The sequence below is a fragment of the Lactuca saligna genome, chromosome 7 (assembly GCF_052625555.1).
Source record: "Lactuca saligna cultivar CGN05327 chromosome 7, ASM5262555v1, whole genome shotgun sequence".
NCBI classification, from domain to species: domain Eukaryota; kingdom Viridiplantae; phylum Streptophyta; class Magnoliopsida; order Asterales; family Asteraceae; genus Lactuca; species Lactuca saligna.
The window spans coordinates 79519248-79533480 of record NC_136423.1 but is presented as its reverse complement, the minus strand read 5'-3'; positions in this window follow the sequence as shown (position 1 = coordinate 79533480).

The window sequence follows — 14233 nt, the reverse complement described above, 5'->3', positions numbered from 1 at the left end:
TGAGTGAGGCGAAGTTTCGCCTCTAGCTGACTCATCTGAGTTAGAGTGGTTCTCTTCCGAGTCGCTAGAGGAAGAAGAGAGAATAAGTTTTCTCTTGGGTTGGACTCTCTTCTTCTTCGCTGGTGGGGAAAGATCTGGTTTTGAGGGTTTTCGCTTCTTAGGAGAAGGACCCTTTGCCCCCTTTGCTTCTTTCTTTATCTTCCCTTGCTCGGGTTTCTTTCCTCTAGCAGCAGGTTTATCTGCATCATTAATGGACTGAACCATTTCAGCAGAAAGTTCCCTTGGGCCCGAAGGACGAAAGTACTTGTAGGATTTCATGATGATGCTCTCCTTTGACACCCCAGCGGACATAGAGTCCGGAATAGATCCGACAAAAGAAAATTTTGTCGGATCGGTGACAATGATTTTGGTGGTGTGGAAGACGCTGATGTTGGAGAGAAGGGAACCTGCAATAGTAGGAACATGAAGTTTATCCATGGCCCACTTGGTGATGAGCGTCCAGAACCTGGTGTAGGATACCTCAGTGTGGCGAGAGGAGGAGGCTAGGCTCTGAATGAGTTGCTGCCATAGAACCGAGCCATAGTCGAGGTTAAGGCCGTGATATAGACCATAGAGAATGGTCATAAACAGTTTGCTGGCCCCATCAAAACCAGAACTATGCTCAGAGAGCCCTTTGAATAGAATGGTGAAGAAACCATTCCATGGAGGAGGGAGACACGATTTCTTAAATCTTGTGACCGTTGTGAGAACCTCCGTGTAACCCATATTGTAGAACATCGAAAATAATTGCCCGACGGTAATGGTGTCGGGATTAACCCTCGATTCATCGGCTTCAAAGCCTAGGAGCCAACAGAATCTTTGCTTAGAGATGGAGGTCTTGTGTGAAAGAAGATCAAAGTAGATGCGATCCACTGATCTGTCATAATGGGCTGTGGAGAAGACCTGGGAAAGGCATTCCATTGGCACAAGCTCGACTTTGGAAAGAGCAAGCACCAACGGAGAGTATTTGAGGCACTCCACCATGGGGTACATGTAATTCTCGTAAGCTTTAGGGTTGAGATCAATCACCAGGCTTTGTTGAGCACGGATTGGAAGAATATTTGTGCGGGAGGAGGTTTCCTGAACTGATGAAGAATCCGCCATGGTTGAAGGTAGAAGATGATGAACAGTAGATGAGAAATCGTCCGGTTTTGCTCGTTTGAGTTTTGAATGTGGTAAATTGGGAATGACGCAGATGTGTTTCTTTTATACCGTGGGTAGAGGAGAGAGAAAGATCATCCCCAAATCTTCTTGATACAATAAAATGGTTTCGGATTTGACTGAAGCACGACGGTTGGCACCCCCGATGATTCGCATGAGAGAGAAGAACTGTTCCGTTTTGCACGCATGCCCGTCACCTCACTATTGAGGCCGTTACTCTATCGGCTGAGTCAGCATCTTATCTGTTTAATAGCTGTCATCCAAACATAAGATTATAAGGTTACCGAATGAGAAGTTTGGAAAATCAAAGATTTTCGTGCATAGAGTGTGAAAGATAAGGAAATAAAGCGAGATATATATGGGAAGTAGTGATGTCAAAATAGACACAAAACAGTTGATCCCGGGAACGAATCACTTTCTTCAAGGTCAAGAGAGACCTTAAAGTGTTTGTATGGATTCCCGTTGAATTACGATCAATCACTTTCTAAGAAATGTTGAAAGGCATCTTTTTGTTAGGCATAAAAGGGTGGCTTTCGCTTCAATTTAGAAACCCTGACCTTGACATAAGACCGAGACTAAATGAAGTACTTGTGAGACCGATGTGGTGTGTTGAACAAGTAGGATGGATAACAGATATAGTGACTTGGAAAAATATATGATGGTGAAATCTCAAAAAAAAATTAAACTGGATTCTAAGGGAAGAAATGTTATGGTAAATAACAAATGCATAAGAATCGCACAACCAAAGAGAGATTTCATGTTGACCGTCAATTCATGATAGGTATTGAATTTTGGGTTTCACTAAGCACGTAGTGACACGTGGCTTAGATCATAAAGACAGATATTTTGTAACCATAAACCTCAGTGGTTAATTCTGAGAGTCTCAAGGGTTACGATATGGGACCAAAATATGATGGAGAAGAGTAAGGTGGTGAAGAAAAGCGATAGTACCTCTGCTGAAAATAGTGACCAAGCAGTAAAATCTCAACCCATATGAGAAAAGAGTAAGGTAGCTCAGGATTAGAATAAATGGAGCAGCCTTATTGGGAAGACAAGGTTTGTATATACCTAGTCATTAAGGCTTTTATTCAAAATCAGTTGAGGCTTTGGACAACATGCAGCAGCATGCTGCTAGGGACACTTAACTAGTTAATTTAAGGAATGAGAACCAAACCTATCCCAAGTATAGTTAAACAAGAATGAGACAAAAATATTTTTGGAGATTTTAAGATTGAGAAAAGAGAAAAACCAAACAAAATAAGTAACAAAAAAAATTAACCGAACCCGAAATGGACCGAACGCTCGGTTCATTTCGGTTAAAATTTTTTTTTTTGAATTTTTGGAAAACAGCTTTACAAAAGTGTACAACCATAGACAACACCTTTTTGAGATTGAGCGAAAATATGTGTTATGGGACCAAACCCAAAATAGACCGAACGTTCGGTTCATTTCGGTTCCCATGTGAACCGAACCCGAAATGGACCGAACGCTCGGTTCATTTCGGTTCATTTTGCTCCTTACTTTTTAACTTTGGGATGAAGTCTTTGGTACCGATTCAGATTCCATCATTCCTAGACCATGAAGGATTTTATTGAAACTGGCTTCAGGTAGGGATTTGGTGAAGATATCTTCCAGTTGATCGGTGGTTCGAACAAAGTGAATTTCGACATTACCATCCTCCACATGATCCTTAATGAAGTGATACCTCAGTCCTATATGCTTGGTCTTAGAGTGTTGCACTGGGTTATGACAGATCCTAATTGCACTTTCTGAGTCGCAATATAGTGGGATCTTTTTCATGTTAAGTCCATAATCCCTGAGTTGGCTTTGGATCCATATGACTTGAGATGTGCAGGAGGCGGCTGCGTTGTACTCTGCTTCGGCTGTAGAAAGGGAAACGCAGGTTTGCTTCTTTGACTGCTAGCTGACCAATTTCCCATCAAGGAATTGGCAACCCCCTGTGGTGCTTTTCCTGTCTAAACCACATCCTCCAAGGTATGCATCAGAGAAGGCTTGAACGAAGAAGCCTGAGTTGGATGGATACCAAAGACCGAGAGAGGTAGTTCGCTTCAGATACCTAAGTATGTTCTTCACTGCAAGCATATGAGGTTCTCGTGGGTTTGCCTGAAACCTAGCACAATAACATACTGAAAACATGATGTTAGGCCTGCTAGCAGTAAGATACATTAATGACCCAATCATCTGGCGGTATAGCGTAATGTCAACTGCTGGTTTCTCCAGTGAAGGGGTGAGTTTGGTTCCGAATGCCATTGGAACCTTGACCTTTGTATCTCCCATCATACCAAATTTGGCAATAAGAGTTTTGGTGTATGCTTCCTGGTTGATAAAGATGCCTTCTGGTGTTGTGGAGCGTTCGGGTGCTACAGTACCTTCAGGTGCTACAGTACCTTCGGGTGCTGTTGTGCCTTCTGGTGTTGTGGAGCGTTCGGGTGCTACAGTGCCTTCGGGTGCTACAATACCTTTGGGTGCTGCAGTATCGGTGTGCTCCCCCTCGACTGAAGCACTGGAACTGGGCACTCCTTCATTCATTCGCCTTGTAGCATCTTCTACTAGTTGCTTCAGATGATCCACCTTGTTGTCTGTTGCGCTGGCTTCCGAGTTAATAGCCTTCTCTGGTTCATCAAATAACTCGACAAACTTCTCAAAGAGATTTGCAATTGATGCTGTGACTTGACCTGTTTGAGGAAAGATTTCACCAGTTGAGTTTACGTTTGCTGTTGACTTTTTGACATAGCTATCATCAAAGGTCACGTAATACGTCTCTTCTATTTTCCTTGAACGTTTGTTTAATACCCTGTACGCTTTTGAAGTGAGAGAATAGCCCAGAAAAATCCCTTCATCGGCTTTGACATCAAATTTGTTGCGATGCTCTTTAGAATTGAAGATGAAGCATCGGGAACCGAACACATGGAAGAATTTAACATTCGGCTTCCTATTGTTGATGATCTCATAAGGAGTGAGCGTGAATCGCTTATTGAGATATGACCTGTTCTGTGTAAAACAAGCTGCAGATACAGCATCAGCCAAAAAATATATAGGTAAAGAAGCAAAACTTAGCATGGTTCGAGCTGCTTCACACAAGGATCGGTTCCGCCTCTCAACTATACCGTTTTGTTGAGGTGTGTAGGGAGCTGAGAAGTTGTGACTAGTTCCTCTTTCCGCCAGGAATTCTTCGAATTCTTTATTTTTGAACTCCAGGCCATTGTCACTCCTGATGTTCCGAACGACTTTCTTCAGTTGTACTTCCACCTGCTTGATGAACATCTTTAGCTTGTGAGTCGCTTCAGATTTAAGCTTCAGAAAGAACACCCATGTAAAACGCGAAAAGTCATCAACAATAACAAGAATGTACTTGCTACCGCCGATACTTTCAATTGATGATGGACCACACAAGTCAATGTGAAGTAACTCTAGTGGTTTAACAACTTTTATGTTTATGATTGATGGATGACTTTGATGACTCTGCTTCCCCATTTCACATGCCGCACACAAATGTTCTCTATTATAGTTGGGCAATGGAAGACGACGAACATGACCTCCAGTGACAAGTTTGTTGATATCCTTAAAGTTGAGATGAGAAAGCCTTCGGTGCCACAACCAGCTTTCGTCAGATTGTGCTTTTGATAACAAGCAGATTGTTGGATTCCCTTTGATTGGTTTGAGATTTAGGGGAAACATTTCACCTTTGCGATCTGATTTGAGAATAACTTTGTTTGTTTGCTTCTCAATAATTTCCGAACCCTCATCATCGAACGAGACCTTGAGACCAGTAGCTCCAACAAGCTGAGATACACTGATGAGATTATGTTGTAGTTCTTCTACATATGCAACCTTCCTGATCGTGAAATCACCATTTGTAATCATTCCATAGCCTTTTATGGTTCTGAAGGAGTTGTTCCCGAACTTGACATTTCCACCGTTTGAAAGAGATCTGAATTCCCTTAGCTCTTCTTTCCCCCTGTCATGTGACGTGAGCAGCCACTGTCAATATACCATTCTTCGTCGAACTGCTCGTCACTGATAACCTGCACAAATTAAACAGATTTAGGAACCCAAAGTTTCTTGGGTCCACGTGAGCCTTTCACAGGAACAGGAGTAGTAAGAGAGATGTCAACAAAATATGTTCTTTTTATTAAAGTTGTCTCATCTTTCTTTTTGATGGTGAAAACCTAAATCTTAGTGGGATTTGATGCTTTTGGTTTGGTCTCGGATTTAACTGACGAAACCTTTGATTTCCCTTTCAGGTCAGTTGAAGATTTAGGTTTTTGAGTTCGATCAGAATTGGATTTAGAATGGGGTGGAGAAGAAGAAGAATGATTAGAAGAATTAGAAGAGTTAGAATGAGAGAATTTAGACGGAGATGATTTCTTGACTTGATATTCTAGGTGACTCTTTCGGTTTTAATTATCAGTGGGACCGAACCTAGAATTTTGGTCTCTTTTGCTCTCGGAACCGAACTCCTGCTTTCGGTTGATACTGTTCTCTGAACTGAAATTCTGCTTTCAGTTGATACTGTTCTCAGAATCGAACTTCTGCTTTTGGTCGATACAGTTCTCTGAACCGAACTTCTGCTTTCGGTTGTTATTTCTCTCTTGAGATCCAACAGTATTTTTCTGTGACTTTAAATTTCTGTCACGATATGAGAAATAGGCATTTTGAGATTCCCAAAACTGTTTTCTTTCAGAAAGATTCTTCTTGTATCTCTGATTCCTTTGTCGTTTTTGATTTCTCATCTGTTTCGGCTGATGATGGATGTTCGCCTTTTGTTTTTGACTGGTGTCAACAGGTCCATTTTGAACCGATGATGATTCACTTAAATATGCTTTTTCTTAAGGAACATCTTTTGTACCACTAGTACTCGGTACGTTAAAGTTATCAGGCTTGTTCAGTGGCTCAGGAATATATCTTCCTTTTGTTTTCCAGGATGTTTGCTCTGATAGACCAACAGTTTCATCAGCATTGTCGATAGGAGCAGACCAGAAGAACTCATCACAACCATCAACATTGTCTTCGTTTACAATGGCTGTGAGTTCGGTTGTCTGATGTTCGGTTACACCCGTGACCTTATACACCTGATTTGGTGTTGTCCTTACCTTTTGGTAAACAACAACTTTTTCTTCAAGTTTCGGGGACTTTTGTTGGGACAAGCGAGCGAACTCCACAAAATTTTCTGAGATGAGATTTTTGTGGATTTCAGGTTCACTCTTGACAAACTCAGAACAGTCAACTTCATCCTCTACAGAAATTTCACTCATGTCATTATCCTCATTAAGCTCAGATGCATTTTCAACATCAATTTTATTTTCTGAGCTCAAATTGACATTCAATGAGTCAAATTTTTGTATGGTTTCGGTCCTTAGATTCAATTTGTCATTTTCATCCAAAAGGTTTTTCAGCATGTCCTTATGGTCTTTGGACTTAATGAAAGATTCAAATTTGTTTAGACCATACATATACGTCGGATTAACATCCTCAGATGAAACCACACTTTCACAATTGTATGCTTGAGCGTCGATTTCATCCTCCTTAAACTCAAGAAAAGGCAAGATCATACGATGAATTTTCTGCCCTATTTCACAGTTCAAATGAAGTTGAGTGATATTATTGTAAAGACGCTTAGCATTCAAACAAAAAACATTTCGCTGTTTCAAAAGTTTTAAATTGTCTCTTTGCAAATAAATGTTTTCGTCCTTGGTTTTGATTAACTCCGACTCCTTCAGTTCGATCCACATCCTCCGTTCCTCACTCTTCGACGACACCCTATTTATTTGGTCAGTTAGGTTAGAATTGGTGAGTCGAGTTTGAGTTAAGCTGCTGTCTAGATGAGAAATTCTTGAATTAACATTTTTTAATTCTTTTTCATATGAGCATTGTGGGACTTTAAATGAAACAAAAACGGATTGTACCTTCTTGATCAGTTCATCAAGCTCGTTGAATTGCACGCTGAGCGGTTTTGCTGTAAAGCACATGTCCTGTTGCTCCTTCGTGTCTTTGTTCCCACCATCTGTGTTGTATCCCCTCATCTGAGATACATCGGACACCATCAAACATCTTCCACTGTTATCCTTCTCTTTCACCACATAAGCTTTTCCATGAGAAGGCCTCCTTACTTCATCATCCTCGGAGTCGGTTGACCAAACCTCCACTCCTCCGAATTCATCATTTGCTATCGAACCCTGCACAATTAAAGCATTCATAGACGGGTTAGCAGTAGATTTCTTCTTCCTGATCTCATCCAGCTTTTTCAGCAACAACGCTTCTTCATCTTTTTCCTCATCCTTTTCTGCCATTTTCTTAAGGACACAATCTTTAGCATAGTGATTCTTTCCTCCATAGTAATAGCAGCTCACTCCCGAATCTCCTTCAGCTTTCGGCTCCTTCTTTGATTCTTTTGCTTTTGGTTCGTCTTTGACCTTTTCAGAGCTATAACTTCCCTGCCAATTGCGGTTCTTATTGGTGGGAAATCTTTTCTTGATGAACCTCTTGGGGTTTGACACCATCATAGCATAGTCTTCAGAAGTAAGATCATAGTCTTCTATGTTGAGGTCTTCATCTTCCAACACCGCTTTACTTTTGGATAGTAGGGCCAAGGAACCCAGGCTTGAAACTACATTTTTCTCCTGTAGTACGATCTTTTCTTGAGATTTCAGAATCCCACCAGTTTCGCTAGAGAATAAGATTTGAATTGCTCATGCGCTTTAACTGTGGACACTACAGCTCTCCACTCAGATCTGAGGCCGTTCAAAAACGTGACTTTCTGCTCAATTAACTTCCTTTCAATATCATGTTTAATCATCTTGCTAAGAAGATGATTGAAACGATCGAACGTTTGAGTCACAGTTTCTTCGACTCCCTGCTTGAATTCACCAAACTCGGATAAGAGTAAGGTTTGAATGGAGTGTTCAAGATCTTCATCCGTAGAATACAATTCGCGAAGCCTGTCCCATATTTCTTTGGCAGTAGTGCATGAACTCACCAGCCTGAAAGTGTCAGATTGAAGAGCGAATCTGATTAATCTCAATGCTTTAATATTGCACTGAAATTTATCTTTTTCGTCTTGGGCAACATCTTTAACATCTTTCAAAAGATCATTATACTCCTTTTGAGTTTTAATAATCCTTGAAGTGGCAGAATGAGCAAAGGGTCCCGATACAATTGCTTCCCAGATGAGGTATCCATTGTCCTCAGATCCTATAACATAATCTTCAAAGTGATGTGCCCAGACTTCATAATCTTGGGTGTAAAGGATGGGTATCTTCATTGTTGATCCAATGTTGTTCGAGATATTAATGGGATTAGATGGCGACTCGTCCATGCTTGATCAAATAACCTGTTTGAAAGATCAGACTTGTAATATATAATATTAGGGCAAAACGAACAAGTAATGAGATACATCAATTATGGGGTGACGGCTCAATAAATATTAGTTAATGCGGAATAAACCCTAACAACTTCTTTCACAGAAGAGATGTGTATGAATTACACAGCCTCCTGCTCTGATATCAATTGATAAGATAAAAATCTCTTAGATCGATTAGATCTTTGAAACAGGTATATAAAGAATGTAAAGCAATGTAAAGCAATACTCAAGAATGGATTTGAATGTGTTGAATGATTAGAACTTTCAATCCTCAGCAGAGCTCGATGAAGAACTTCCGTTGTAGAGGATTCTAGGGTTACAAAAAGATATCTTCTACAAATACACCGTAAAAACCCTGATCTTTCAGTTACGTAAAATATGCATGCAAACATCTATTAATACACAAACCCTAGAAAATAAGATACGGATGGACAGGCCCATACCGCATAAAAGATAGGCTAGGAAGCGAGCCCAAGACGCAACACCAAGTACCCAACAGACATTTTAAAAAACAAGTTAATGTTTCATACCAGGCTCTTGGAGCTTGCTTCAGACCATAGACGACTTTGTCCAAAATGTAGCAATGGTTGGGATGCTTTTCATTCATGAAACCTGGTGGTTGCTCAATGTATATAGTTTCTTCTAATTCTCTGTTCAGGAAAGCACATTTAACATCCATCTGAAATACCTAAAGTTTTTGTATGCTGCATATGCCAAGAAGATTCGAAATGATTTAAACCTTGCTACTGGAATGAAAGTTTCTTCATAGTCGATCCCTTCTTCCTGACAATATCCTTTCACCACAAGTCTCGCTTTGTTCCTTGCGACAACGAACTTTATTTATGCAAACTTATTTACTCATTTTTGCAATATATTTTTATCTAAATAAACTTTATTACTCGCTTTAGCAACGAACTTCTATTCATGAAAACTTATTTACTTATTTTAAAAATGAACATTGTTTATGAAAACTATTATCAATATTTTGATTATCATGATTTCAAACTATATTATGTGATAAACATGTGAGTACTCACCAACTATTTTTATAGTTGACACTCGTTTACATGCTTTTTCAGGAATCATTGAGTAAGTGGCACTTAGGGACACATCACTTTTAGGAGCATGCGCATGTTTTGTATTTCAATTCACATTGTAATTTCTTTTAAAAGTTGTTCAAACCCATTGTAAATTTGTAATGCTTTTTAATACTATGGTTGGTGTTGTCTTCATCTTTTTCTATGAAACCCTTTGTAATGTCACGCCATGTATTACCACTACTTAACCTTAACAAATATTCAACTTCGGCTCATTCCTTAACTTGAAAACCATTTCATGAATCATATGCATACATCATCATTTGATCTAGTGGTATAAATTAGGTCCGAGTCTCGTATGAACTTAAGTTAAAGTTAAAAACTATGACTAGTATACTTGGTTCCTCCATTTCTTCATCCATTTCACTTGAATCTTGAAACCACTACATATAAATGGCAATAAACCGACCAAAAGGAATTACAAACATTATTTATAACTATAAAAGAGTTATAAGACTCAAAAATAATTTTATGACTCCAAAATTCAATCTATCTTGATATCTAAAATTTAGCAAAATCCAAAAAACCCTAAAAGCCCTAAAAAGTCAAATTTATAAACTTTAACACCTAAAACTCCATAAAATTTGTTATGAACCTTATGATATCACTTTAAAATAATCAAATTCAGGAAAATAAAATTTTAGTTATTAACATTTACCCTTAATTTATAAGTCAAGAATCAAGGTTTCATGAACAGAAACTTGGTTAGGGTGTATATTTTATAAAAACTTTAAAACTTTTATAAAAAAAATTGAAATTTCTATAAAATTAAAAGAGAGGGAGGGCATTATACCCTCAAACTTCAGCCACCCTCTCTCATCCTTTAATATTTTCCTTCCCAAAACATTTACACAAACCTTACACTCCATCTCCCTCATTCTCTTTCATTTTTCCAACACCTCCACTTCATTTTGTCTCTATTCTCTCTTGCTCTCTCCATCAACCACAAATTTTATTCCAAAAAATGAGTCGAAGAACACACCTAAACTATAAATCTTCATCATCTAGGAGTGTTCTTAAAGGTAAAACTCGAAAATCATTCAGTATCCCTCACTTTTCCTTCAACTTTTGCTATTTTCTTTCTTTTTCTCCTTCTTCTACTCCATTCTATGGTAAAATCATGAACACTTGCTCACACTCACGGTTTTGATGATGATGGTGGTAGGATTTCACCCAAAAACAACATGCATGTTGTAAAGGGTGAAATTCAAGGACCAAAACATTAGTCAAAATCAGCATAATGCACTTTTCTACAAGTTTTGGGAGGAAAATCACCACATGCACCCTAAGTTTTCATTCCAAAATGATTTTTGACCATTCCAAACTCATGAATGGCCTTCAAAACAACATGCATGTGATGATCTTCAAGCTTAGATGCTTGATGACCAAAGTTTGTTGTTAAAAGTTTTCAAATATGTTCATGAAGGATTTATTCTCAAATAAATACCTAAAACTTCTTTTCTATTCAAATGAAATTTTTCCCATAATCCAACCAAGAAAATAAGATGATTTGTAAATTTGCAGAAACTAATTCATTTTTCTAGAATTATGATAATTATTGCAAGAAAATCGGACAATGATTCATATAAAATACTTTATGTGGTCTATAAATCCTAGAGAAATTCGTGGATGACCCCTAAAGTAAATGATGACATTTCAGTGAGTTTCATCGATTTTGGTTACTTTTTGGTATGGTTTTGAATTTTTTTTTTAATTAAAATAAATCATAAAACCACTTTAAGGAATGTGAAAAGGCTATCTAAGATTTTTTGCAGATCCTAACTCATGTGGTATACTTAGAAAAATATTTTAAGAAATTTTCATAATGCATACCTTTTTTTCCTCGATTTTTGTATGTATAATGGACAAATAAAGGGAAAAATAGTTCTACTCATCCAAAATTTATGAAAACTTACTAGAAGACCTTATAATATCTTAGAAATCTAAATAAATATTTGGATAGTTTTTCTATTCAGTATGCTATTTTTCTTCTATTTTCTAAGATAAATACACTTAAATCTACAAAAACAGATTACAGTATATAAAAATCACCATTGGTAGTTTTACCAGATTATGTACACTGTAAATAAAGTTTACAAAAATTTTGGTAATTTACTTTAACTGTTTGATAATTATTCACCAATTAATGATTATTCAAGAGAATAAAACAAAGAAAAATAGCAAAACGATTTGAAAAATATCTTTTATATTTTTCACAGTTTGTATATGTATAATAACAGTTTTACAAAAGGTTTGGGCACTTTTGGACACGGTCTTTTATTTGTTTCCATTTTTGTTAGAATAAATGCACAAAATAATAACATCGGGTTAAACTGTTTAGAAACTCATTTTTGTATTTTCCCAGCTTAAGAATGCTTAATAGCAGTATTATAAAAAATTTGGGAATTGTTATCATCCGGATACTATTTTTCATGAATTTATATTGTTATGAAGGCTTAAAATTTTGGAAAAATAGTTAGTCACATCAAAAATTCAAGGGAAAATTTCTGAAAGACCTCTACTGTATTTAGATTGAAAATGCAAAGTTTGAGAATTTTTGGAAACTGTTTGATAATATCTTGTATTTTTAGGAGTTTAAAACACCTTTAAATGTATTGAAATACCCTCAATTAATATTAGAAAAATCTGGAAAATAATATCCAAAATTATCTTAATCACATGAGTTATAGAATGTCACCATTTTAGAAAAAATTGATACCCATTTAATATAAAACCAATATTAGAACAAAAATTTGGCATTTCTCTATATGTAGAAGTTAGTATATTAGCATTAGATTTCGATTAGAGACTCACTAGCGTATACCATTATTGTAGGATTTGGTAGTGGTACAACTAGAAACTGTTGGGTTTTGAGCAATCTAACACTTCCTAAGTATGCATGGAACCCTAATAAACCTTGGATCTATGTTTGTCTAAATACATGCAAAATAATAATTTTTCCAAGGTTCATAACCTATCTAACATGGCATGGGGTACTTTTAAACATAAAAGAATTAGATGAGATTACATAGCTTTTGATGATGAGTTTGATTCCTAAGGAGTTTGAGGGCTAAGCACCAATAGTGTGAATGCCTCAAATGGAATCACAAATCACCACAAACTCTTGGAAAACTTTGAGAGAGTGTATACACACTATAATTTCGGCCACACACAAACACACATACTAGTGTCTATTTCATGCAACAAAAACATGCTTATATAGTGTACATGATTAGGGTGAAACCCTAATAACCCATGACCTTTCCTTTTCCAAGGATCCATGGGTTAAAAGCTCTATGGATCATCCATGAACTTCCATATAAGCCTAGCCCATTAACTAATGAGTGTTAGCCCACACCATATAAACAATAGCCCACAATTTAATTAGTCTTCCTTTTAGTCTCTAAATTAATTCATAATATTAAATAACATGACTTCATATTAATATATTATAACTTATAATATATTAATAATCATATGTGTATAACTCTCATAAAATTATCCATAAATAGTTTGGATGAAATGCAACCCAAATGGACCATGTCGGGTCGGGTCAAGTATATACCAAATAAGTTATGGACTTAGACCCCTTATCCAACAGACTCCCACTTGGATAAGTCTAATAACTATATTTGCGTATGTTACTTCATGAACCAACAAGCAATCGTAGCACTCGAAAACTCTGTTGAACTATGATGCGCCATTTTAGATAAGTGATCATATAATCCTCTGTTCTCATGATATCAGCCGGACAATTACATGGAACAATGTCATACTTATTGTCCAGCAGTTTGTTTCCCGATTTTTGATTTTTTTGACAAAGAACTTAATCGAACACATCAATTTAGTTCTGACCGGCCGGTACATAGGTCACAACAAAATCATCGAGGGGCCCAGATATCGCTTCTATTTCTAGAAGGAACAGATAAACTTCGACTCATATGCTTGTTCTACTACTTGTTGAATTGTACACAAAGGCACGTTTTATAACATCAAGTTATTGATGAGTTTATGTGCAATCAATGCACAACCAACTCATAGGTAACAACTCATATCTCTAGGTTTGAAGATTTAGATGATATTACCGTCTCACGATCACTCGAGATAAATTCCATGAAGTGATACAAGTGAGCGTGGGTTTATTCCAATACTCATAACTTATGAGCATTCATGAATGTTGTAGCAACCATTGCTATGACTAAACCCATTTAGCCATCTACAAACTCGATTCATGACAGTCTTGATTCATACCTACTTCCAACATATGAACGAATGTGGAGTGTTTAAATAACTTAGTCATTCGGAAAGAATAACCTAGCTATTTTGGAAGTCAAAACATGCAAAGTGAAACACAATAATAATCGAATCTAATATGGTCTCAGAACCCTTTCGAATATAAATAGAACCACCTTTTATTTATCACCATATTGATTACACATTATTCATTGTATAATGTTTCAAACAATCAACTTAAGACTTGAATAAAAACAACAGTCGTCCCATGCTCCTGGCATGTACACTTTGTTTTTGTAAACAATAGTTATGCCATACTCCA